The 27,883-nt window shown below is 49.4% G+C and overlaps 1 long non-coding RNA gene across 1 annotated transcript; it reads right to left on the bottom strand.

Annotated features, from left to right (window-relative positions):
- Positions 1-4,794: 4,794 nt before the first annotated feature.
- Positions 4,795-27,436, bottom strand: LOC147118240 (uncharacterized). The gene is made up of 3 exons (XR_015077895.1): positions 27,345-27,436; positions 26,306-26,452; positions 4,795-6,552 (listed from the first exon to the last, which is right to left on the bottom strand). It is a non-coding gene; the product is annotated as an uncharacterized LOC147118240 (long non-coding RNA).
- Between the last annotated feature and the right edge of the window lie 447 nt (positions 27,437-27,883).

Below are 27,883 nucleotides of genomic sequence, written 5' to 3' on the forward strand. Positions count from 1 at the left end.
AACGAGACCTGGGTGTGCTTGTGCACCAGTCACTGAAGGTAAGCATGCAGGTGCAGCAGACGGTTAAGAAGGCAAATAGCATGGCACCTCTGACAGAGCAGCTCTCCCTCAGTACTGCCCTGGAGTGTCAGCCTAGATTACGTGCTCAGGTCTCCAGAGTGGGCCTCAAACCCATGACCTTCTGACTCTAGAGGTGAGAGTGTCACCCACTGAGCCGAGGCTGACCCCTCTTAAACTTCAGCCTAGTTACTGGGGTTATTATCAGCATCTTCAAACGGCCCCCCCGCCCCCGTAATTGCCATTATTAACACAGAATAGTCCTTCATGTGATTAACAGCTGAATGGGACCAGTGCACTCAGGTGTGAACTCACTGGTGTCTCAGCAGGTGAGATGAACTGGTGAATCCCTTTTCACACACTGAGCAGGGGAACGGCCTCTCCCCAGTGTGAGTGAACTGGTGATTCCGAAGATTGGATGAGTGCGTAAACCTCTTCCCACAGTGAGAGCAGCTGAATGGCCTCTCCCCGGTGTGGATGCGTCGATGCTTCTTCAGGTCCTTGGAGCATTTGAAACTCTTGTCACAGTCGGAACATTTAAACGGCCTCTCGTCAGTGTGAACCAGCTGGTGTTCCTGCAGATAGGCGAGACGAGTGTATCCTTTCCCGCACTCGGAGCAGGTGAACGGCCTCTCGTCAGTGCGAACCAGTTGGTCTTCCTGCAGATAGGTGAGACGAGTGAATCTTTTCCCGCACTCGGAGCAGGAGAATGGCTTCTCGTCAGTGTGACCCAGCTGGTGTTCCCGCAGAGTGGAGGGACAAGCGAATCCTTTCCCGCACTCGGAGCAGGTGAACGGCGTCTCGTCAGTGTGAACCAGCTGGTGTATCAGCAGGGCGGAGGAGAGAGTGAATCCCTTCCCACACACGGAGCAGGTGAATTGCCTCTCCCCGGTGTGAACTCGCTGGTGCAGTATCAGGTCGCTGGATCTTCTGAAGCCCTTCTCGCAGTCGAAGCACTGAAAAGGTCTCTCATCGGTGTGAATAATCTCGTGTATCAACAGGTTGCAAGACTGGTTAAACCTCTTCTCACAGTGAGAGCAGGCAAACGGCTTATCCCCAGTGTCAACTCACCGGTGTCTCAGCAGGGCGGATTGTTGAGTGAATCCCTTCCCGCACTCGGAGAAGGTGAACGGCCTCTCCCCGGTGTGAACTCGCTGGTGTGTCTGCAGATGGAATGAATGACTGAATCCCTTCCCACACACGGAGCAGGTGAACGCCCTCTCCCCGGTGTGTACTCGCTGGTGTGCCCGCAGGGAGCCTGAAATAGTGAATCCCTGCTGTAATGTATATACCTTTTAAGGGGGGGAACTACTTTTTACAGCTCATGTATACTGTAGTACCGGCAGTGACCACACCTGTATATAGCACTGAGTAGTAATCTGTACAGTCAGTTGCAGTGTGAGCCACATTGAGTAAACACCTGTTGTACCGTTCTCCGCAGTCTGTGTCTTATTATACATGGACGCAACATTGGCGATGAGGCAGGTTCGAACCTACCTGCAACTCTGCATCACCTCCTGGGGATTCGTTCCTGGAGATCAGTGGATTGGAGGTCAAGGCCAGAGACTCGGGCGTCGACCACAGGCAACCGCCCAGTCATCCAGCAGAGACTCGAGAATTGCGGGGGAGGCTGTCGAGAGCCAGGCTTGGCTTTCCAGTCGAGGTGGTCCAGCGAAACGGGCTGGCAACAGGTAGTGCGCAGACCCTTCCCGGACAGCGGCGGGCTAGAGCCCGACCGAGTGGCACAGCAAAGGGCCGAGCAGCATTGTCGGGAGAGAGGGCAGAGCGCACAGGGCGCAGCCGGTGTTCAGGGGCCGAGCAGCATCGGAGAGAGGGAGAGACGCACACAAACCCGCGAGGCACCGCCATTGCCACGAGGACCGCCGAGAGCGGCGTTGGTTGCAGCGGGGGAGGAAGGAAAGTGCGGGAGATGCCATTTTAAGCCATTGGGAGACACCATTTTAAACCACACCCAAAATGCCGAAGAGTGGCAGTATCACCGCATTTGACAATGAAGTCGAAGACTGGGCTACATATGTCGAACGAATAGAGGTGTACTGCAAGACAAATGAGGTGTCAGATGACAAGAGAACGTCGGTATTGCTAAATTTAATGGGTGCAAAGACGTATGGTTTATTACGAAATCTAGTAACCCCAACGAAGCCAATGGAAAAGAGTTTTGAAGACATAGTAACGATACTAAAGGAACATTTAAACCCCACGCCGCTGCTGATAGCAGAAAGATTCAAGTTTCACAAATGGAACCAGCATAAGGATGAAAGCAATGCTGATTATTTAACAGAACTGCGCAAACTATCGAAACACTGCCAGTTTGGAGCGGGCCTGGCAGATACCTTAAGGGACAAGTTTGTGTGTGGGCTTCAAAGTGAAGGAACCCAGAAATGGCTTTTATCTGAAAAGGACCTTACGCTGGAAAAGGCTTTCAGCATTGCGGTATCATATGAAGCAGCAGCACGGGGCGCTGCAGAGATACAACAGAGACCGCAAGAATATGGCACAAACGAAATGTCATATGGAACAGAGAAGTGCTATCGCTGCGGCAGAACAACACACGACCAGAATGATTGCTGGTTCAAAGACAAAGTGTGCAGACAGTGTGGAAAAGTAGGACACATAGCACGAGTCTGCAGGTCGGGAAAGAAAACCAGCAATAAGAAACCTATCAAAGAAAAGTACAAGAAGGTACATAAGATGACGGAGAATAGTTCAGATGAACAAAAGAGTGATAACGACTCCAAAAGCAGGGAACTGAGTTGTCTGAAACTACATAATGTGATCACAACGGAGGATCACCGAACCATTTGGGTCGCTCTCAAGTTAGCAGGAGTCCAGGTAAAGATGGAATTGGACACAGCATCAGCCCTAACAGTCATAAACTGACGGGACTACGAGCAGCTATTCTCACACATACCCTTGAGAGACACAAAAATTATTTTGAAGACGTACACGGGGCAAAAAGTCTACCCCAAAGGAAAAATAAGGGTGACCGTTATATATAACGGTAAGGAAGCACCAAAACTAGACCTGTATGTATTGCAAGATGGAGGACCACCATTACTGGGACATGAATGGATCCGGAAAATACAACTGGATTGGCATTCCATACAGGCACTGACTGTGGCTGACAAAAAGGATGACGACGTCACACCTGGACGACTGTCAAAGATCCTAACTGACGTGAAAGAAGTGTTCCAGCAAGGACTCAGAACACTAAAAGGCATGACAGCGACGATTAAAATTGAAGAAAACGCAAGCCCAAAATTTTTTAAGGCCAGACCGGTACCTTATGCGATCCGCCCAGCCGTCGAAGCAGAGCTGGAGAGTTTGGAACGTTCAGGAGTACTGTCCAAGGTAGACTGGAGCGAGTGGGCTACACCCATCGTCCCAGTGATGAAAAAGTCGTTGAGCAGCACGCCTGGGGAACCAAGGAAGGTTCGCATCTGTGGGGACTTTAAGGTAACAGTGAACCCGGTCCTTCACACCGTACAATATCCACTTCCACAGATCGAAGATATTTTCGCCTCGCTATCTGGAGGGAAACGCTTCACTAAGATTGATCTGGCCCAGGCTTATCTGCAAATGGAGGTAGAAGCATCAAAAAAATACCTCACAATCAACACCCATAAAGGTCTCTACCAATACAACCGGCTGGTATTCGGGGTAGCATCAGCTCCGGCTATTTGGCAAAGGGCAATGGAACAAGTCCTGCAAGGGATCCCAGGGACCCAGTGTTATTTGGACGACATCCTGGTCACGGGCGAAAATGACAGTGATCACCTTGCCAACCTGGAGCAGGTGCTCACTAGACTGCAGGAATATGGGCTCCGTGTTAACCACCCCAAATGCGAGTTTTTTAGAAAACAGATCTCATATTGTGGCCACTTTATCGATAAAGAGGGGTTACATAAGTCCCCAGAGAAGATTGAGGCAGTAGTCAAGGCTCCAGCACCGGAAAATGTGTCACAACTGAGGCCGTTCCTTGGGCTGGTAAACTACTACCATAAGTTCTTGCCAAATTTGTCTACAGTACTACACCCACTGAACACCCTACTGCAAACTGGGGTGCCATGGAAGTGGAGTGACGAATGTAGATGAGCTTTCCAGAAGAGCAAAACACTAATCACATCGAAAGAGGTATTGGCCCATTACAACCCAGCATTACCAATTCGGTTGGCATGTGATGCGTCACCCTACGGCATTGGAGCGGTGCTGTCGCACAAATTCTCGGACGGCTCAGAGAGGCCAATAGCCTTTGCATCACGATCACTAACCTCAGCCGAGCGTAAGTACGCCCAGATTGACAGGGAGGCCCTCAGCCTGGTGTGGGGAGTGAAAAAGTTCAATCACTATCTGCACAGGCAGAAATTCACCTTGCTGACTGATCACCAGCCTCTTGTCTCCATTTTTAATCCGAAGAAGGGCGTTCCGGTGATGACTGCGCAACGACTACAAAGATGGTCACTTTTTCTGGGGGTGCACCACTATGAGATTGAATATAAGGGCACGAAACAGCATGGAAATGCTGATGGGCTATCACACCTGCCACTGCCTACTGCGGATGAAGCACCAGCAGTGGATCCTGTCGAAATATTCCATTCGACTATAGTTGAATACCTACCGGTAACTAACGCTTGTATCGAAAAGGAAACCCGAAATGACCCGACGCTGTCTCGGGTATATGATTTGACGGTGAAGGGATGGCCAGCACATGGCAACTCACTGTTGCCAGCATTCTCGACAAGGAGAGAACAGCTGTCAGTGTGCTGGGGGGACCTTGATGTGTGGATCCCGAGTGGTAATTCCACCCAAGTTAAGGGATAGAGTGCTCAATGAGCTTCATGAGGGTCATCTGGGAGGGGTAAAAATGAAAAGCCTAGCCAGGGCTTATGTGTGGTGGCCGGGAATCGATAAACAAATCGAGGACCTGACCAAAAGCTGCTCAGGATGCCAGAAAGTCCAAAATGCACCACCACAGGCCCCTCTACACCCATGGGAGTGGCCCTCATCTCCATGGCAGCGGGTGGATATTGATTTTGCTGGTCCATTCATGGACTCAATGTTTTTAATAGCCGTGGATGCGCACTCGAAATGGCCTGAGGTCATCAAAATGTCCTCCACCACCACGGAGAAAACTATTGCAGTCCTACGGACCATTTTTGCCAGGAATGGCTTGCTGGAACAGATTTGCTCCGACAACGGACCACAGTTTGTGTCCGAAGAGTTCCGGAGGTTCTTGAAAAAGAATGGGGTAAGGCATTACACATCCGCCCCGTATCATCCAGCCACAAATGGATTGGCTGAGAGGTTCGTACAAACCATTAAGAAGGCAATAAAGGCTATGTACAATGACAACATTCCACTGCAGCACAAGGTGGACAATTTCCTGTTCGCCTACCGGAATGCGACACATGCAGTCACCAACCAGGCCCCAGCCATGATGTTCTTTAACCAAAGGTTAAGATCTCGCCTGGATTTGCTCAGACCAAATGTACGAAGAGATGTTGAGAGTAAGCAATTCCAGCACATCCATGAGAAGCCAACAAGGAGCTTCAATGTAGGGCAACCAGTCTTGGCCCGCGACTACCGAACAGAAAAATGGCAGGCAGGAACGATATGCACATGGCAGGGCCCACTAATGTACACAGTGGACGTTGGGGAGAGCATCGTGAGACGCCATGCTGACCAGATCCTAGAGTCACAGGAACAAGTCAACCCCATGCCTCGCCCATACGTACCTGGTGATGAACCCGACGTACAGGCCGCATCTACCCCAGAAACAGTAGCATCGGAAGCTGATGAACCAACCGACGACAGGGGGCCAGAATCGCTCCGCACCAAGAGCAAGACACTCGGGAAAGGCGCTATCCAGAAAGGATCAGGAAGCCTCCCCAAAAACTGAATATATAAATAGACTATTTTCAGCTAATGTTGCATGTTAAAAGTGTTAATTGTAATTAGTTTGTAATGTATATACCTTTAAGGGGGGAACTACTTTTTACAGCTCATGTATACTGTAGTACCGGCAGTGACCACACCTGTATATAGCACTGAGTAGTAATCTGTACAGTCAGTTGCAGTGTGAGCCACATTGAGTAAACACCTGTTGTACCGTTCTCCGCAGTCTGTGTCTTATTATACACAGACGCAACACCTGCCCACACACGGAGCAGCTGAACGGCCATTTCACAGAGTGACTGCGTTGATGAGTCTCCAGCTTGGAGAGGCAACTGAATCCCTTGCCGCATTCCCGACATTTGCACAGATTCTCCTCGCTTTGGTTACACTTGTGCCTCCCCAGGCTGCACCTTTGGTTGAATCCACGTCCACACACAAGACACATGTGCAGTTTGCCCGCACTCTGATTGCTGCTTTCCGCTTCCATATGGTGATGATATTCAGGTCCTGATGAATCGAGTGACTCTGTCAGATCGTCGTGTGAAGTTTGCGTTAAGCTGGCCGTCTGCAATTCCTCCCCTTGCAAGAGACAGTAAAACAGGTTTATATAAATAATTAATGTAAATACAGCAGAGAAAATAAAGACTTCCAAAAGGCATTTGACAAGGTGCCACACAAAAGATTACTGCACAAGATAAAAAATCACGGGATTGGGGGTAATATACTGGCATGGGTGGAAGATTGGCTATCTAACAGAAAACAGAGAGTTGGGATAAACGGTTCATTCTCGGGTTGGCAATCAGTAACTAGTGGTGTTCGGCAGGGGTCAGTGCTGGGACCCCAACTCTTTACAATCTATATTAACGATTTGGAGGAGGGGACCGAGTGCAACATATCCAAATTTGCCGACGATACAAAGATGGGAGGGAAAGCAGTGAGTGAGGAGGACATAAAAAACCTGCAAAAGGACATAGACAGGCTAAGTGAGTGGGCAGAGATTTGGCAGATGCAATATATGTTGGAAAGTGTGAGGTTATGTACTTTGGCAGAAAAAAATCAAAGAGCAAGTTATTATCTAAAGGGAGAGAAACTGCAAAGTGCTACAGTACAAAGGGATCTGGGGGTCCTGGTGCATGAAACACAAAAAGTTAGTATGCAGGTACAGCAGGTGATCAGGAAGGCCAATGGAATCTTGGCTGTTATTGCAAGGTGGATGGAGTATAAAAGCAGGGAAGTCTTGCTTCAGTTATACAGGGTATTGGTGAGGCCACACCTGGAATACTGCGTGCAGTTTTGCTTTCCATATTTAAGAAAAGATATACTTGCTCTCGAGGCGGTTCAGAGAAGGTTCACTCGGTTGATTCCAGGGATGAGGGGGTTGACATATGAGGAAAGGTTGAGTAGGTTGGGCCTCTACTCATTGGAGTTCAGAAGAATGAGAGGCGATCTTATCGAAACATATAAGATTGTGAGGGGGCTTGATCGGGTGGATGCGGTGAGGATGTTTCCACTGATGGGTGAGATTAGAACTAGAGGGCATAATCTTAGAATAAGGGGCTGCCCTTTCAAAACTGAGATGAGGAGAAACTTCTTCACTCAGAGGGTAGTAAATCTATGGAATTTGCTACCCCAGAGTTGCAACATTAAATAAATTTAAAATGGAGATAGACAGTTTCCTAGCAGATAAGGGAATTAGGGGTTACGGGGAGAGGGCAGGGAAGTGGACGCGAGTCCAGATTCAGATCAGCCATGATCCTATTGAATGGCGGAGCAGGCCCGAGGGGCCGTATGGCCTACTCCTGCTCCTATTTCTTATGTTCTTATGAAAGACTGGCCTTTATACAGCGCCTTTCACGACCAACGGTTTTACAGCCAATTAATTAGTTTTTGAAGTGTAGTCGCTGTTGTAATGTGGGAAACACTGCAGCCAATTTGCATGATAAATAATGGCCAGGACACCGGGGATAACTCTCCTGCCCTTCTTCGAAATAATGGGATCTTTTATGTCCACCTGAACGTCTCTTCCGAAAGACTGCCCTCCAACAGTGCGGCGCTCCCTCAGTACTGCCCCTCCGACAGTGCGGGGCTCCCTCAGTACTGCCCCTCCGACAGTGCGGGGCTCCCTCAGTACTGCCCCTCTGACAGTGCGGCGCTCCCTCAGTACTGCCCTTCCGACAGGGCACCGCCCCTCCGACAGGGCGGCGCTCCTTCGGCACTGCCCCGGAGCGTCAGCCTAGGTTTATGTGCTCGAGTCCCTGGAGTGGGGACCTTCAACCCACAACTTTCTGACTGAGAGACGAGGGTGCTCTCAACTGAGCCACTACCTGGCTCTCAAGGTCTTTCGCATCCTTGCTAAAGTGCGGTGGTGGGGGGAATTGTCACAGACCCTTTAATCAGAAGAACACACGAGAGGGGGGTGGGTGTCCCTTTCAATGTGGAGGGGGTGGGTGTCCCTTTAAATGTTGAGGGGGTGGGTGTCCCTTTAAATGTGGAGAGGCAGGGCCGCGCATGCTCATTCGGGCCCACCACAAAACCAGACTGCCAGTGCGCCTGCGCGGGGCCTCCGGGGAGCAGACGGAAGGCCGGGCCTGGGGAAGAGGCGGAATCAGCGGCCGGGGTAAAGTCAAGAAACGATAGCAAAATACTGCAAATGTTGGAAATCCGAAATAATAACAGAAAATGCTGGAAAAACTCAGCAGGTCAGGCAACATCCGTGGAGAGAAATTTGAGTTGACGTTTTAAATCGAGGTGAGGTGAGGTGAGGGAGCGGAACGCGAGATTATAAAGTAAAATACGAGAAAAACCAAACCTGAGAGTCGGGCGGGCGGGACCTCCGCGGACGCCGAACGGAGCGGATTGAGCCGCAGCAATGTGATTTTGACTGACGGGAGCGCTGACCAATAGGAAGAGAGCTGAACTGGGCGGCCTGGTCCTCCAACCAATGGCGGCGTGGCTAGGGGGCGGGACCTTCCCTCCCTCCCCGGCGATGGTGGGCGGGGGCCCGATTCTGATGTCATCAACGGAAGAGGCCAATTCAGGTGGATGTAGGCCGGCCCGGGCCTCTGACTGACAGGAGCTCTGACCAATAGGAAGAGGGCTGCGGTGGGAGGACTGAACTGGGTGGCCTGGTCCTCCAACCAATGGTGGCGTGGCTAGGGGGCGGGACCTTCCTCTCCGGCGCTGAGGCTTGGCCCGATTGTGACGTCATCAGAGGAAGAAGCCCAATCAGGTGGGTGGAGGCCCGACCCGGGCCTGTGACTGACGGGAGCTCTGACCAATAGGACGAGGGCTGAGGTGGGAGGACTGAACTGGGCGGCCTGGTCCTCCAACCAATGGCGGCGCGGCTAGGGGGCGGGGCCTCCTCTCCCGCTCAGGTGCGCTGGGGCCGATTGTGACGCGCTGTCCCCAGGTGAGAGCAGCTCAGTCAGCACAGAGCTGGGGCTGGAATCTGGGAGAGGGGCCGCAGGCAGCGGGCCTGGCAAAGGGGCACAAGCTTCACAATACAAGCTGCTTTCAAATGCACAATTGTTTCCTACACACAGCCTTGGTCACTCTGCAAAAAAAACTGTTTAACAATTCATCATAACTCCCCTGCTTTAGGAGAGGCGTAGAGTGCAAAAGCAAGGAAGTTATGATGAAACTGTGTAAAAGACTGGAGTCAGCTGTGGCTCAGTGGATAGCAGAGTCAGAAGGTTGTGGGTTCAAGATAGACTTGCACTTATAAGAACATAAGAAATAGGAGCAGGAGTAGGCCATTCGGCCCCTCGAGCCTGCTCCGCCATTCAATGAGATCATGGCTGATCATCCAAATTCAGTACCCTGTCCCTGTCTTCTCCCCATATCCCTTGATCCCTTTAGCCTTAAGAAATATATCCAACTCTTTCCTGAATATATTTAATGAATTGGCCTCAACCGCCCTCTGTGGCAGAGAATTCCACAGGTTCACCACTCTCTGGGTGAAGTAATTCCTCCTCATCTCTGTCCTAAATGGCTTACCCCTTATCCTTAGACTGTGACCCCTGGTTCTGGACTCCCCGACCATCGGGAACATCCTTCCTGCATCTAGTCTGTCTAGTCCTGTTAGAATTTTATAAGTTTCAATGAGATCCCCTCTCATTCTTCTAAACTCCAGCGAGTATAAGCCCAATCGACCCAATCGAAGTGTGTGGTGATGCATTTTGGCAGGAGGAACAGGGAGAGGCAATATACACTTAATGGCACAGTTTTAAACAGTGTGCAGGGACAGAGGGACCTGGGAGTTAATGGGCATAGGTCACATACGAATTAGCAGCAGGAGTCGGCCACTCGAGCCTGCTCCGCCATTCAATAAGATCATGGCTGATCTGATTACTCCACATTCCCACCTACCCCCGATAACGTTTCACCCCCTTGCTTACCAAGAATCTATCTACCTCTGCCTTAAAAATATTCAAAGACTCTGCTTCCACGGCCCTCTGAGGAAGAGAGTTCCAAAAACTCACGACCCTCTGAGAGAAAAAATTTCTCCTCATCTCTGTCTTAAATGGGCGACCCCTTATTTTTAAACAGTGACCCCTAGTTCTAGATTCTCCCACAAGAGGAAACATCCTCTCCACATCCACCCTGTCCAGACCCCTCAGGATCTTATATGTTTCAATCAAGTCACCTCTTACTCTTCTAAACTCCAGCGGATACAAGCCTAGCCTGTCCAACCTTTCCTCATAAGACAACCCGCCCTCTGAAATTGCCCAGCAAGCCACTCAGTTGTAAACAACCGCTACGAAAAACAATAAGAATAAAACCGGACGGACCACCCGGCATCGACCTCGGAACCGGAAATGACAACGGCAAACCCAGCCCTGTCGACCCTGCAAAGTCCTCCTTACCAACATCTGGGGGCTTGTGCCAGAATTGGGAGAGCTGTCCCACAGACTAGTCAAGCAACAGCCTGACATAGTCAAAATTACCGAATCATACCTTACAACCAATGTCCCAGACACCACCATCACCATCCCTGGGTATGTCCTGTCCCACCGGCAGGACAGACCCACCAGAGGTGGTGGCACCGTGGTATACAGTCGGGAGGGAGTAGCCCTGGGAATCCTCAACATTGACTCAGGACCCCATGAGGTCTCATGGCATCAAGTCAAACTTGGGCAATTACTAATTACCACCTACCGCCCTCCCTCAGCTGATGAATCAGTACTCCTTCATGTTGAACACCAATTGGAAGAAGCACTGAGAGTAGCAAGGGCACAAAATGTCCTCTGGGTGGGGAACTTCAATGTCCATCACCAAGAGTGGCTCGGTAGCACCACAACTGACCGAGCTGGCCGAGTCCTAAAGGAAATAGCTGCCAGACTGGGTCTGCGACAGGTGGTGAGGGAACCAAGAGGGAAAAACCTATTTGATCTCGTCCTCACCAATCTACCTGTTGCAGATGCATCTGTCCATGACAGCATTGGTGGAAGTGACCACCGCACAGTCCTTGTAGAGACGAAGTCCCGTCTTCATGTTGAGGATACCCTCCACCGTGTTGTGTGGCACTACCACCGTGCTAAATGGGACAGATTTCGAACAGATCTGGCAACTCAAAACTGGGCATCCATGAGGCGCTGTGGGCCATCAGCAGCAGAATTGTATTCAACCACAATCTGTAACCTCATGGCCCGGCATATCCCTCACTCTACCATTACCATCAAGCCGGGAGATCAACCCTGGTTTAACGAAGAGTGTAGGAGAGCATGCCGGGAACAGCACCAGGCATACCGAAAAATGAGGTGTCAACCTGGTGAGGCTACAACACAGGACTACTTGCATACCAAACAACGGAAGCAACATGCGATAGACAGAGCTAAGCGATCTCACAACCATCGGATCAAATCAAAGCTCTGCAGTCCTGCTACATCCAGTCGTGAGTGGTGGTGGACAATTAAACAGTTAACAGGAGGAGGAGGCTCCAAAAATATACCCATCCTCAATGATGGTGGAGCCCAGCACGTGAGTGCAAAAGACAAGGCTGAAGCATTTGCAACTATCTTCAGCCAGAAGTGCCGAGTGGATGATCCATCTCGGCCTCCTCCTGAGGTCCCCAGCATCACAGATGCCAGTCTTCAGCCCATTCAATTCACTCCACGTGATGTCAAGAAACGGCTGAAGACACTGGATACTGCAAAGGCTATGGGCCCTGACAACATTCCGGCAATAGTACTGAAGACTTGTGCTCCAGAACTAGCTGCGCCCCTAGCCAAGCTGTTCCAGTACAGCTACAACACTGGCATCTACCCGGCAATGTGGAAAATTGCCCAAGTATGTCCTGTCTACAAAAAGCAGGACAAATCCGACCCAGCCAATTACCGTCCCATCAGTCTACTCTCAATCATCAGCAAAGTGATGGAAGGTGTCGTCGACAGTGCTATCAAGCGGCACTTACTCAGCAATAACCTGCTAACTGACGCCCAGTTTGGGTTCCGCCAGGGCCACTCAGCTCCTGACCTCATTACAGCCTTGGTCCAAACATGGACAAAAGAGCTGAACTCAAGAGGTGAGGTGAGAGTGACTGCCCTTGACATCAAGGCAGCATTTGGTTGAGTGTGGCATCAAGGAGCCCTCGCAAAACTGAAGTCAATGGGAATCAAGGGGAAAACTCTCCATTGGTTGGAATCATACCTAGCACAAAGGAAGTTGGCTGTGGTTGTTGGAGGTCATTCATCTCAATCACATGACATCACTGCAGGAGTTCCTCAGGGCAGTGTCCTAGGCCCAACCATCTTCAGCTGTTTCATCAATGACCTTCCCTCCATCATAAGGTCAGAAGTGGGGATGTTCGCTGATGATTGCACACTGTTCAGCACCATTCGAGACTCGTCAGATACTGCGCAGTCCATGTCCATATGCAGCAAGACCTGGACAACATTCAGACTTGGGCTGACAAGTAACATTCGCACCACACAAGTGCCAGGCAATGACCATCTCCAACAAGCGAGACTCTAACCATCTCCCCATGACATTCAATGGCATTACCATCACTGAATCCCCCACTAGCAACATCCTGGGGGGTTACCATTGATCAGAAACTGAACTGGGCCAGCCATATAAATACTGTGGCTACAAGAGCAGGCCAGAGGCTGGGAATTCTGCGGCGAGTGTCTCACCTCCTGACTCCCCAAAGCCTTTCTGTAGTGTATGTGCCTTTAAGTCAGAACTACTTTTACAGCTCCTGTATACTGTAGTACCGGCAGTGACCACACCTGTATATAAGCTTTGCGCATGCCTCTGTACCCCCAGTCTTGAGACTACCCTCCTCCAGTAAAGACCTGTTTATTGTTAATGTATGGCATCCGTGTGATTATTTAATAACAGCATATCCACTGAACCACGGATCCAACAGTGGCGACGAGTGTCGATTCGAATCTACCTGCAACATAAAGAAAAGTCGAGGCCAGGAACACGGGCGTCGACCACGAGCAACCGCCCAGCAGTCAGGCAGAGATTGAACTTCGCAGCGGAGGCTGTGGAGAGCCGGGCTTGGTTCCCCGGCCACGACGAGCAGCAAGAGACCGACGACAGGTCCAGCGCAGACCCTTCCCGAGCAGCGGTGGCTGGAGCCGACCGACGGCGGAGAGAAAGCCGAGCAGCGTCGACGGGGTAAGACAGAGGGTGAAGAGTGCAGGGCGCAGCCGGGGGTTGAACACCAAGCGGCGTCGAGAAAAAGAAAACAAACCGGAGAGAGGGTAGAGAAACAGCCGGTTTCTAGATTGAGCGGCGTCGAAAAATATAAAAAGAACACGCAGAGCACAGCCAGGGCTCACGGGCTGAACAGGGTCCGCGGGGTGAAGAAAGGGGAGCGCGGGAGGCGCCATTGAGCCGCGGAGAAGAAAGAGCGCGGGAGACGCCATTTTTAAAAGCCGCAGCGGAGAAGAAGGACGAGCGCAGGAAGGAAAGCGCGGGAGACGCCATTTTGTGCCAGCGGAGAAGAAGGGGAAGCGCGGGATGCGCCATTTTTGACAGTTAACTCACACCCAAGGATGCCGAAGAGTGGCAGTATCTCTACGTTCGACAATGAAGTCGAAGATTGGGCGACATATGTAGAACGTATTGAGGTGCACTGCAGGGCGAATGAAGTGCCAGATGCTAATAAAGCACTGGTTCTGTTAAATTCCATGGGTGCAAAAACTTATGGGTTACTGCGAAATCTAATAACCCCAGAGAAGCCGGTAAACAAGAATTTTGAAAGCATAGTAGAAATCCTACAGGACCACTTAAACCCCACACCGCTGCTGATAGCAGAACGATTTACGTTCCATAAAAGGAACCAACACAAAGACGAAAGCAATGCTGAGTACCTAACGGAACTGTGCAAGCTATCGAAACACTGCCAGTTTGGAGCGGGACTAGCAGATACGTTAAGGGACAAGTTTGTGTGTGGGCTACAAAGTGAAGGAACCCAGAAACGGCTTCTATCAGAAAAGGACCTTACGCTGGACAAAGCTTTCAGTATGGCAGTATCACACGAAGCAGCCGCAAGGGGCGCTGCAGAGATACAACGGAGACCGCAAGAATATGGCACCAATGAAATGTCCTATGGAACAGGGAAGTGCTATCGCTGCGGCAGAACAACACGTGACCAGAAAGATTGTTGGTTCAAGGACCAAGTGTGCAGACAGTGTGGGAAAGCAGGACACATAGCAAGAGTCTGCAGGTCTGGGAAGAAAACCAACAGTAAGAAATCTCCACAGGAGAAGTACAAAAAGGTACACCAGGTGATGGACAGTGGTTCAGACGAACAGAAAAGTGACACAGACTCCGGAATCAACGAGCTGGGTTGTCTGAAACTACATAAGGTAACAGAAATGGAGGATCACCAGACTATCTAGGTTACACTCAAGATAGACGGAGTCCAAGTGAAAATGGAATTGGACACAAGGTCAGCGCTAACAATCATAAATCAAAGAGACTACAAGCAGCTATTTTCACACATACCCTTGAAAGCTACAGAGATTGTCTTGAAGACGTATACGGGGCAAAAAGTCTACCCCAAAAGGAAAAATAAGGGTGAAAGTGACATATAAAGGCCAGGAAATACCTAAAATGGATATATATGTATTGCCAGATGGAGGACCACCACTGCTAGGATGTGAATGGATCCAGAAGATACAATTAGATTGGCATTCCATACAGGCACTGAAGGTTGAGGCCAAAAAGGATGACGACGTCACACCTGGACGACTGTCAAAAATGCTAACTGACGCAAAAGAAGTGTTCCAGGAGGGACTAGGAACACTAAAAGGAATAACAGCAATGATTAAAATAGAGGAAAATGCAAGCCCAAAGTTTCTGAAGGCCAGACCAGTGCCTTATGCGATCAGACCAGCTGTTGAAGCAGAGCTGGAAGGGTTGGAATGTTCAGGAGTACTGTCCAAAGTGGACTGGAGTGAGTGGGCTACACCCATTGTTCCTGTAATGAAGAGGTCGTTGAGTAATACGCCTGGGGAACCAAAGAAGGTCCGCATCTGTGGGGATTTTAAGGTGACAGTGAACCCAGTCCTTCACACGGTACAATATCCGCTTCCACAAATTGAGGATATCTTCGCCTCGCTATCTGGAGGTAAACGCTTCACCAAAATTGATCTAGCCCAGGCGTACTTGCAAATGGAGGTAGAAGAAGCTTCGAAACAATACCTTACGATCAACACTCAAAGGTCTCTATCAATACAACCGGCTGGTGTTTGGAGTAGCCTCGGTTCCGGCTATCTGGCAAAGGGCGATGGATCAGGTCCTGCAAGGGCTTCCAGGGACCCACGGTTATTTGGACGACATCTTGGTCACGGGCGAAAATGACGGTGATCACCTCGCCAACTTGGAGAAGGTGCTCACCAGATTAAAGGAGTATGGGCTACGAGCTAATCGCCACAAGTGCGAGTTTTTCCAGAAACAGATCTCGTATTGTGGCCACGTCATCGATGAAGAGGGGTTACATAAGTCCCCTGACAAGATTGAGGCAGTAGTCAAGGCTCCAGCACCGGAAAATGTGTCACAACTGAGGTCATTCCTCGGGCTGGTAAACTACTACCACAAGTTCTTACCAAATTTGTCTACGGTATTACACCCACTGAACACCCTACTGCAAACAGGGGTACCATGGAAGTAGGGTGACGAACGTAGACGAGCTTTCCAGAAGTGTAAAGAATTGATCACATCAAAAGAGGTGTTGGCCCATTTCAACCCAGCACTACCAATTCGTTTGGCATGTGATGCATCACCCTATGGTATTGGAGCGGTGCTGTCGCACAAATTCCCTGATGGGTTGGAGAGGCCAGTAGCCTTTGCGTCTCGGTCACGAACCTCAGCCGAGCACAACTACGTCCAGATTGACAGGGAGGCCCTCAGCCTAGTATGGGGAGTAAAAAAATTCAACCACATGAACTGAGGGTGTTGATAAACACATGGGAGTATGATATTGTTGCTATCACGGAGACATGGTTGAGGGAGGGGCAAGACTGGCAGCTCAATATTCCGGGGTACAGAATCTTCAGGCGAGACAGAGGGGGAGGTATAAGAGGAGGGGGTGTCGCAATATTAATTAAGGAATCAATTACTACCATAAGGAGGGATGATATATTAGCAGGTTCCTCTAATGAGGCCATATGGGTGGAGCTTAAAAACAAAAAGGGGGCAAGCACTTTGCTGGGAGTGTACTATAGGCCCCCAAACAGTCAGGGGGAGATAGAGGAACAGATATGTAGGCAAATCTCAGAGAAATGTGCAAATAATAGGGTAATAATAATGGGGGATTTCAACTTCCCCAATATTAACTGGGATAGTCAGAGTGTGAAAGGCTCAGAGGGTGTAGAATTCTTAAAGTGCATCCAGGAGAGCTTTTTGAGCCAGCATGCAGAAAGTCCTACAAGAGAGGGGGCGGTACTGGACCTAATTCTAGGGAATGTGGCCGGCCAAGTGGAAGAAGTGCTAGTAGGTGAGCACTTTGGTGACAGTGACCATAATATGGTGAGATTTAAGGTGGTCATGGAAAAGGACAGGGATGGGCCGGAAATAAAGGTTCTAAATTGGGGGAAGGCCGATTTTAATAGGATAAGGCAGGATCTGGCCAAAATGGACTGGGATCAGCTACTTGTAGGAAAATCCACATCGGAGCAATGGGAGGCTTTCAGAAGGGAGATTGAGATCATACAATGGCAACATGTTCCCGTAAAGGTCAAGGGTGGTTCCAAAAACCACAGGGAACCTTGGATGTCAGGGGATATACGAGAATGGATTAGGAAAAAAAGGAGGGCTTTTGGCAGATACAAAAGGCTAAAGATGGAGGAAGCCCTAGAGGAGTACAAAAAGTGCAGGGGGATACTTAAAAAAGAAATTAGGAGATCAAGGAGGGGCCATGAAATAACACTGGCGAGCAAAATAAAGGAAAACCCTAAGATGTTTTATAAGTATATTAAGGGCAAGAGGATAACTAGGGAAAAAATAGGGCCCATTAGGGACAAAAGTGGCAATCTGTGTGTGGAGCCGGAAGATGTAGGAGGGGTTCTAAATGAATTTTTTGCATCTGTTTTCACTATGGAGAAGGACGATGTAGACATAGAAATAGGGCGGGGGGACTGTGATATGCTCGAACATATTAACATCGAGAGGGAGGAGGTATTGGCGGTTTTAGCAGGCCTAAAAATGGATAAATCCCCAGGCCCGGACGAAATGTATCCCAGGCTGCTGTGTGAGGCAAAGGAAGAGATTGCGGGGGCTCCAACACATATATTCAGAACCTCTCTGGCCACAGGGGATGTGCCAGAGGACTGGAGAACCGCTAATGTAGTACCATTATTCAAGAAGGGGAGTAGGGAAAAACCGGGGAACTACAGGCCAGTGAGCCTAACATCAGTGGTAGGAAAATTATTGGAAAAAAGTCTGAGGGACAAAATTAGTCTCCACTTGGAGAGGCAAGGTTTAATCAGGGATAGTCAACATGGCTTTGTCAAGGGAAGATCATGTCTGACTAATTTGATTGAATTTTTTGAGGGGGTGACTAGGTGTGTGGATGAGGATAACGCAGTGGATGTGGTATACATGGATTTCAGTAAGGCCTTTGATAAAGTCCCGCACAGGAGACTGGTCAAGAAGGTAAGAGCCCATGGAATCCAGGGTGCCTTGGCACATTGGATACAAAACAGGCTTAGTGGCAGAAGGCAGAGGGTGATGGTCGAAGGTTGTTTTTGTGACTGGAAGCCTGTGGCCAGTGGGGTACCACAGGGATCGGTGCTGGGTCCCTTGCTGTTTCTGGTCTACATTAATGACTTGGATATGAATGTAAAAGGTATGATCAGTAAGTTCGCGGATGATACAAAAATTGGTAGGGTGGTAAATAGCGAGGAGGGTAGTCTCAGTCTGCAGGACGATATAGATGGGTTGGTCAGATGGGCGGAACAGTGGCAAATGGAATTTAACCCGGAAAAGTGCGAGGTGATGCACTTTGGGGGGACTAACAAGGCAAGGGAATACACAATGAATGGTAAGACCCTAGGCAAGACGGTGGGTCAGAGGGATCTGGGTGTGCAAGTACACAGATCCCTGAAGGCGGCGGAACAGGTGGATAAGGTGGTAAAAAAGGCATATGGGATACTTGCCTTCATTAGCCGAGGCATAGAATATAAGAGCAAGGAGGTTATGATGGAGCTGTATAAAACACTGGTTAGGCCACAGCTGGAATACTGTGTGCAGTTCTGGTCGCCACACTACAGGAAGGATGTGATCGCTTTGGAGAGGGTACAGAGGAGATTCACCAGGATGTTACCAGGGCTGGAGCGCTTCAGCTATGAAGAGAGACTGGGCAGATTGGGTTTGTTTTCCTTGGAGCAGAGGAGGCTGAGGGGGGACATGATTGAGGTGTACAAAATTATGAGGGGCATAGATAGGATGGATACTAAGGAGCTTTTTCCCTTAGTAGAAGGGTCAATAACTAGGGGGCATAGATTCAAGGTAAAGGGCGGGAGGTTTAGAGGGGATTTGAGAAATAACTTTTTCACCCAGAGGGTGGTTGGAGTCTGGAACTCACTGCCTGAAAGGGTTGTGGAGGCAGGAACCCTCACAACATTTAAGAAGCATTTGGATCAGCACTTGAAATGCCATAGCATACAAGGCTACGGACCAAATGCTGGAATATGGGATTAGATTAGACAGGGCTTGATGGCCGGCGCGGACACGATGGGCCAAAGGGCCTCTATCTGTGCTGTATAACTCTATGACTCTATGACTATCTGCATGGGCAGAAGTTCACCTTGCTGACTGACCACCAACCACTTGTCTCCATCTTTAATCCTAAGAAGGGCGTTCCAGTGATGACTGCACAGCGAATCAATATGAAATAGAATATAAAGGCACGAAACAGCATGGGAACGCTGATGGGCTATCGCGCCTGCCACTGCCTACTGTGGAGGAAGCACCAGCAGTGGACCCTATCGAGATATTTTATTCGTCAATAATTGAACGATTGCCAGTAACGAACGCGGATATAGAGATGGAGACCCGCAATGATCCGACGCTGTCTCGGGTATATGAATTGACGGTGAGGGGATGGCCAACTCATGGCGACTCACTGTTGCCAGCATTCTCATCCAGAAGAGAACAGCTGTCAGTATGCCAGGGGACAGTGATGTGTGGATCCAGAGTGGTGATTCCACCCAAGTTAAGGGAGAGAGTGCTAAATGAGCTACATGAAGGTCATCTGGGGGGAGTGAAAATGAAAAGCCTTGCTAGGGCTTATGTGTGGTGGCCGGGAATCAATCAACAAATCGAAGACCTAACTAAGAGCTGCTTAGGATGCCAGAAGGTCCAAAATGCACCACCACATGCCCCTCTACACCCATGGGAGTGGCCCTCCTCTCCATGGCAGCGGGTGCATATTGATTTCGCTGGTCCATTCATGGACTCAATGTTCTTAATAGCAGTGGATGCTCATTCAAAGTGGCCTGAGGTGATACAAATGTCTTCAACCACTGAAGAGAAAACGATTGCAGTCCTACGGACCATATTTGCCAGAAACGGTTTGCCAGAGCAGATTTGCTCTGATAGTGGACCACAGTTTGTGTCCGACGAGTTCCAAAAATTTATGAGAAGGAATGGGGTAAGGCATTACACATCCGCCCCGTATCATCCAGCCACAAATGGATTGGCTGAGAGGTTCGTACAAACCTTTAAGAAGGCGATAAAGCCATGTGCGACGAAATTCCACTACAGCATAAGATGGACAATTTCTTATTAGCCTACCGAAACGCGACACATGCAGTTACCAACCAGACCCCGGCCATGATGTTCTTTAACCGAAGGTTGAGATCTCGTCTGGACTTGCTCAGACCAAATGTGCGAAGAAATGTTGAGGACAAACAATTCCAGCACATCAATGAGAAGCTGACAAGGAGCTTCAATGTAGGGCAACCAGTCTTGGCCCGTGACGATCGAACAGAGAAATGGCAACCCAGAATGATATGTACAAGGCAGGGGCCATTAATGTACACAGTGGATGTCGGGGAGAACATTGTGAGACACCACGTCCATCAGATCTTAGCGTCACAGGAGCGCGTCAACCCCATGTCTCGAGTACCTGGGGATGAACCCGACATACCGGTAGCATCTACCTCAGACCCAGTAGCAGTGGAACCCGATGAACTGCCCGATGAAAAGGGGTCAGAATTGCCTCTGCACCAAGAACAAGAACCTCCGGAAAGGCGCTATCCCGAAAGGGTCAGGAAGCCGCCCCAAAGACTGAATCTATAAATGGACTTTTGTTGGTTAATGTACATGTTGAAATGTTAATTGTTATTTGAATATTAGGGGTACTACTAATCTAAAAGGGGAGGAATTGTAGTGTATGTGCCTTTAAATCAGAACTACTTTTACAGCTCCTGTATACTGTAGTACCGGCAGTGACCACACCTGTATATAAGCTTTGCGCATGCCTCTGTACCCCCAGTCTTGAGACTACCCTCCTCCAGTAAAGACCTGTTTATTGTTAATGTACAGCATCCGTGTGATTATTTAATAACAGCATATCCACTGAACCACGGATCCAACAGTATGTTAGTCTTTATTACAAAAGGATTTATTACAAAAGGATTGGAGTATAAGAGTAAAGTCTTACTGCAATTATATAGGGCCTTGGTGAGACCACACCTGGAGTATTGTGTACAGTTTTGGTCTCCTTACCTAAGGACGGATATACTTGCCTTAGAGGGAGTGCAACAAAGGTTCACCAGACTGATTCCTGGGATGGGGGGATTGTCCTATGAGGAGAGATTGAGGAGTCTAGGCCTATATTCCCAGGAATTTTTAAGAATGAGAGGTGATGTCATTGAAACATCTACAATTCTTACAGAGCTCGACAGGGTAGATGCTGGGAGACTGTTTCCCCTGGCTGGGGAGTCTAGAACCAGGGGTCACAGTCTCAGAATAAGGGGTCGGCCATTTAGGACTGAGATGAGGAGAAATTTCTTCACTCAGAGGGTGGTGAATCTTTGGAATTCTCTGCCCCAGAGGGCTGTGGAGGCTCAGTCATTGAGTATAATCAAGGCTGAGATCGATAGATTTTGGGACTCATGGGGAATCAATGGATATGGGGATCGGGCGGGAAGGTGGAGATGAGGTAGAAGATCAGCCATGATCTTATTGAATGGCGGAGCAGGCTCGAAGGGCCGAATGGCCTGCTCCTGCTCCTATTTCTTATGTTCTTAAGAAAGCTGTTTGCTATAGCCTGCTGCCCCATGACAAATACACAGAGGATTTCAGTTACGTGGAGAGACTGGAGAAGCTGGGATTGTTCTCCTTGGAGCAGAGAAGGTGCAGCGGAGATTTAATAGAGGTGTTCAAAACAGGAAGGGTTTTGATAGAGCAAATAGGAGCATGGGAACAGGAGGAGGCCATTCAGCCCCTCCAGCCTGTTCCGCCATTCAATGAGATCATGGCCGATCTGTGTCTTAACTCCACCCACCTGCCTTGGCTCCATATCCCTTTGCTCCCTTGTCTAGCTAAAATCTATGGCTCTCGGACTTAAAATGATTAATTGAGCTGGCATCGACTGCTTCCTGTGGGAGAGGGTTCCACACTTCTACCACCCTTTGTGTGAAGAAGTGTTTCCCAACTTCTCTCCTGAATGGCCTGGCTCTGATTTTAAGGTGATGTCCCCTTGTCCTCGACTCCCCCACCGGCGGAAAAAGTTTCTCTCTATCTACTCTGCCAATTCCTTTCAAAATCCTAAAATCCTCAATCACTCATTAACCTTCTAGATTCCAGGGAACACAAGCCTAGTTTATGTAATCTCTCCTCATAATCTAACCCTTGGAGCCCAGGTAACATTCTGGTCAATCTGCACTGCACTCCTTCCAAGGCCAGTATATCCTTTCTGAGGTGCGGTGCCCAGAACTGTACACAGTGCTCCAGGGAGTTCCTGGGAGTTAATGTGCATAGGTCCCTGAAGGTGGCGGGACATATTGAGAGAGTGGTTAACAAAGCATATGGGATCTTGGGCTTCATAAATAGAGGTATTGAGTACAAAAGTAGAGAAGTTATGCTGAACCTTTATAAAGCGCTGGTTAGGCCACAACTGGAGTATTGCGTCCAGTTCTGGTCACCACACTTTAGGAAGGATGTGAAGGCCCTTGAGAGGGTGCAGAGGAGATTTACCAGAATGGTTCCGGGGATGGGGGATCTTAGCTACAAGGACAGGTTGGAGAAGCTGGATTTGTTTTCATTAGAGCAAAGGAAGTTTAGGGGTGATTTGATAGAGATGTACAAGATTATGACGGGTTTGGATAGGCTAGACGGGGAAAGGCTGTTCCCACTAGTTGATGGTACAAGGAATAGGGGACACAGAATTAATGTTTTGGGCAAGAGATACAGGGGGGGATGTGAGGAAAAGCTTTTTTACGCAGCGAGTGGTGAGGACCTGGAACTCGCTGCCGACGGAAGTGGTGGAAGCGGAGACACTCAATGTTTTCAAGGGGAGACTGGATAGGCACTTGAGGGAAATAAACTTGCAGGGCTACGGGGATAGAGCGGGGGAGTGGGACTGACTAGATTGCTCTACAGAGAGCCGGCACGGACTCGATGGGCCGAATGGCCTCCTTCTGTGCCGTTATGACTCTGTCACTCTCTGGGGTCTAACCAGGGCTTTGTATAGCTGTAGCTTATAAGGAGAACTGTTTCCAGTGGCAGGAGGGTCGGTAACCAGAGGACACAGATATAAGGGCGGCACGGTGGCATAGTGGTTAGCACTGTTGCCTCACAGCGCCAGGGACCCGGGTTCGAATCCGGCCTCGGGTGACTGTGCAAACTCCACACAGACATTCTCCCCGTGTTTGCGTGGGTTTTCTCCGGGTGCTCCGGTTTCCTCCCACAGTCCAAAGATGTGCGGGTTTAGGTTGATTGGCTATGATAAATTGACCCTTAGTGTTAGGGGGATTAAATACGTGGGGTTACGGGGATCGGGTGGGATATGTGTCGGTGCAGGCTCGATGGGCCGAAATGGCCTCTATCTGCACTGTGGGGTTTCTGTGATTCTGTGATAAGGTCATTGACAAAAGAACCAGAGGCGAGGTGAGGAGAATTTTATTGACGCAGCGAGTTGTTGTGATCTGGAATGCGCTGCCTGAAAGGGCGGTGGAAGCAGAGTCAATAATAACGTTCACTGGGGAATTGGATAAATACTTGATGGGGAAACATTTTCAGGGCTATGGGGAAAGAGCAGGGGAGTGGGACTAAATGGAGAGCTCTTTCAAAGAGCCGGCACAGGCACGATGGGCTGAATGGCCTCCTTCTGTGCTGTATGATTCTAGGAGCCACTCCTAGAGTGGAGTGGTGCTCGCAGGGATCGCTTGGCAGGAAATTGGGAGGAGGTGGTTCACACGCAGACAGCACCCGATTTCGAGACGCTGTCCTTTTAAAATTGGTCCTCCACAGGCAAGGAGGGACTCGGACCCTTTAATGAATACCACTTTGAAAAGAAGAGTCCCTGTCCCTTTAAGAGCCCGCTGCCCACCACTCCCACCTTTTTCTTAAACTCTTTGAAATTAATAATAAAAGTTCATGCAGAAAAAATGTGAGTGTGTGTCTGACTGTATTTTAGTGAGTATCTGTGTCTGTGTGTCTGTCTGACTGTATGTGTGTGTGTCTGTGTAGAATAGCATCATAGAATGATACAGCACAGAAGGAGGCCATTCGGCCCATCGTGCCTGTGCTGGCTCTTTGAAAGAGCGATCCAATTAATCCCACTCCCCCTGCTCTTTCCCCAAAGCCCTGTAAATGTTTTCCCTTCAAGTATTTACCTCAATCTCTTTTGAATTATAATATCGAATTTGCTTCCACCGCCCTTTCAGGCAGCGCATTCCAGATCACAACAACTTGGTGTAAAAATCTGTTTCCTCATGTCACCTCCGGTTCTTTTGCCAATCGCCTTAAATCTGGTTTCTGTCCCTTCAGCCATTGGAAACGGTTTCTCCTTATTTACTCTCTCAAAATCCATCCTGATTTTGAACAACTCTATCAAATCTCCTCTTAATCTTCTTTGCTTAAGGAGAACAAGCCCAGCTTCTCCCGTCTCTCCACGTAACTCAAGTCCCTCATCCCTGGTCCCATTCTCGTAAATTTCTTCTGCACCCTCTCTAAGGCCTTGACATCCTTCCTAAAGTGTGGTGCCCAGCGGAAGCCTAGCCAGTGCTTAGCATAACCTGCTTGCTTTTGTACTCTATTCCTCTATTATTAAAGTCAAGGATCCTGTATGCCTTTTTTAAACAGGCTTCTCAACTTGTCCTGCCACCTTCTAAGATTTGTGTACATACACCCCGAGGTCTCTCTGTTCCTGCACCCTCTTTAAAACTGGACCATTTAGTTTATATTGCCTCTCCTCATTCTTCCTACCAAAATGAATCACTTCACACTTCTCTACATTAAATTTAATCTGCCACGTTTCTGCCCATTTCACCAGTCTGGCTACATCCTCCTGAAGTCTGTTACTATCCTCATTGTTTGCTACATTTCTGAGTTTCGTGTCGTCTGTAAATTTTGAAATTTTGCCCTGGATCCCCAAGTCCAGGTCATTGATATATATCAAAAAAGGCAGTGGTCCGAATCAATGTTCACGTTAAGTTGCGTGGCCACGCAGCGGTCTGGAGGTCCCGCGCAGCCGGCTCACCGCCCTATAAATGGAATAAACGCGCATGCGTGGAAATTTGAATGGGCCGTGCAGCCCGTTAAAGGGGCCACGCACCTCAAAAAAAAAGAGGGAGCATTGATCCTAATACCGACCCCTGGGGAACATCACTGTTTACCTCCCTCCAGTCTGAAAAGCAACTGTTCACCACTACTCTCTGCTTTCTGTCAATTCAATTCAATTCAAATCGCTTTATTGGCATGTGGCATGACAAGGTACTTCTTATGTTGCCAAAGCATCGAAAAACATTCATGGTTGTACACAAAAATACAGATCTATCCATACAGTGTATAAACAGATATATCCCTGAGTGTATAAATATACATTCATACAATAATTTGTATATACTCTTTTCTTATATTTAGTGGTTGTCCCTCTGTTTATGGCAAGCTGTAACATAGTTTGCCGCTAAGGTTACACAATTTCTTTCTTCCCCTAGTAGGTATGGGAGTTTTTGGTCGTCATTCAAATTTCTGAATTCCGGGCATATTTTTGTGAATTTTGGGTAGAAATTCACCCTTATGCCCTGATATTTTCTACAAGCTGTGAGGAAGTGCATCTCTGTCTCCACCACTCCCTGACTGCAGTGAGAGCATATCCTGTCCTCTCTTGGTAGCCGGGTCTGCCTGTGTCTACCTTTTTCGATCGCCAGGCTATGTTCACTAAGTCTGTACATTGTCAAGGTTTTTCTCAGTTTGCTATCCTTTACCATAGTCAGGTAATCAGCCATGTTGTATTGTCTGTTTAGGGCCAAGTAGCAATTGAGTTTGCTTTGGGTTTTTGTTGTTTCTGCCCAATATGACAGATATTTTTCCTTTTGCTTAGCGACGATTCCCTTGGCAGAGAATTGGGAGGGGGCGAGTGCAAACAGCACCTGATTTCTCGCCAAGCACTCACGGGAGCAGGGGATTTGCTCTCATTTAAATGTCAGTCTCTTAAATATACATTATTATAAAAAGGGAGATGCTGTCCCTTTAAAATCGGTCATCCACGATGAAAATCTCACAGAAGAGAGCGCCTGTCCCTTTAAGAGAACCCCCACCACTCCCATATTTCTCTTAATAAAGTGCTTGAAATTAATAATTAAAAACGCAGAAAATTAATATTAAAAAAATTAATTCAGGGAGAAAAAATATTTTTACTCACATTTGCTCCACAGCGTTTCTTGTTTCTGTTTCATCAATTTAAAAACAAACTGCTTTTTTTACGATCAGCCATGATCGCATTGAATGGCGGAGCAGGCTCGAAGGGCCGACTCCTACTCCTATCTTTTATGTTTAAAACAAGTATCTTCTGTAAAATAAAATTGGTTTGAGCTGTAAAAGGAACATAAAAAATAAACTATCCCAGGATCACAGATTCTGACCAGGCCGCTTTACAAAATGGCGGCGGGCCAACCCCAGGTCCCGCCTCCTCCTTCGCCGCGATTGGTTGGAGGACCAAAGCCACGCGGTCAGTCATCCAGGCTCCGCCTCCCCTCGCTCATTGGTGGAGAGCTCAGAGTCAGTCAGTGCACGCCGGCGACGTCATGACGTTGCAGGGTGGGCGGTTGGAGCAGGCGGGAAATTAAATTAATTTAAATTAAATCTCCCGTCAGCCTCCTCTGTACCAATCAGCCGGCGCAACTCCCGCCCCTCGGGCTCCCCGATTGGTTGGAGGACCCGCCGCCGGCTCGCTCCTCCAGCCCCGCTCGCTCCCTATTGGTCGGAAGCTCCCGTCAATCAGGCCCTGGGCCCGGGTCCTATCTTCTATGCACTTTCAGTGATGACTTTTATAAACTGGTTTTACCGGAAATTAGAAGAGGAGGGGAGAGATTTGAAGACACTCGGTCCCTTTGTGACTCTAAAGTTGCAGCTGGCCCCGCGCATGCGCCCCATGGCCCCGCCCTCTCCTGCTCCACAGGCGCCCGGCCAGCACCGCGCATGCTCAGCACACACCCTGGGCCCCTGTCAATCATCCTCCCCCTCTGAACAGGCACCGCCCCCTCCCCCTACTCCGCGTGCGCCGCCGGGCCCCGCTCCCGAATGTTGAGCCGCTACCGCGCCTGCGCAGGGCCTCGCATTCTGGGGAAGGCCCGAGCAACCGCGAGAGTCCGGATCACCGGCGGAAAGTGAGTTTTATCAGGGTTTTTTATATATAGCGGAGAGAAGCGCGGGCGGGGAGATAAATAAAAGAAAATACAAACCGCAACGTCCCAGCGCCCGCCCGGCGCCGAGCGGAGTGGATTCAGCGGCCGCAGCCCCTTGTCTTCTGCAGGGAGCCGGACTGGGCCACGTCAACAACTTCACAGCGGTGACTGACGGGAGCTCCGACCAATAGGGAGAGAGCGGGCGGAGCTTGGAGGACTGAGGTGGCGGCGGGTCCTCCAACCAATCGGGGTGTCCGAGGGGCGGGACTTCCGCCGCCTGCTTCTCCCGCTGCTGAGACAAGTGGAATGCAGCAGAGGGCGCTCTTCTGAGTTTGGGGCTTAGGCCTGTTAGTGGAGCAGTGCAGAGAGAACTTTACTCTGCACTGGGCTTTACTCCCTCAGCACTGCACTGGAGGGGCAGCACAGAGTTTTAGACTCGAGTCTCTGGAGTGGGACTTCAACCCACAACCTTCTGACTCAGCTGCTGCCTGAGGCACGGCTGACACTCTGTATCTAACCCGTGCTGTACCTGCCCTGGGAGTGTTTGATGGGACAGTGTAGAGGGAGCTTTACTCTGTATCTAACTCATGCTGTAC

The sequence above is a fragment of the Somniosus microcephalus genome, chromosome 4 (genome assembly GCF_052327205.1).
Source record: "Somniosus microcephalus isolate GS21.2 chromosome 4, FLI_Smic_1.0, whole genome shotgun sequence".
NCBI lineage: Eukaryota > Metazoa > Chordata > Chondrichthyes > Squaliformes > Somniosidae > Somniosus > Somniosus microcephalus.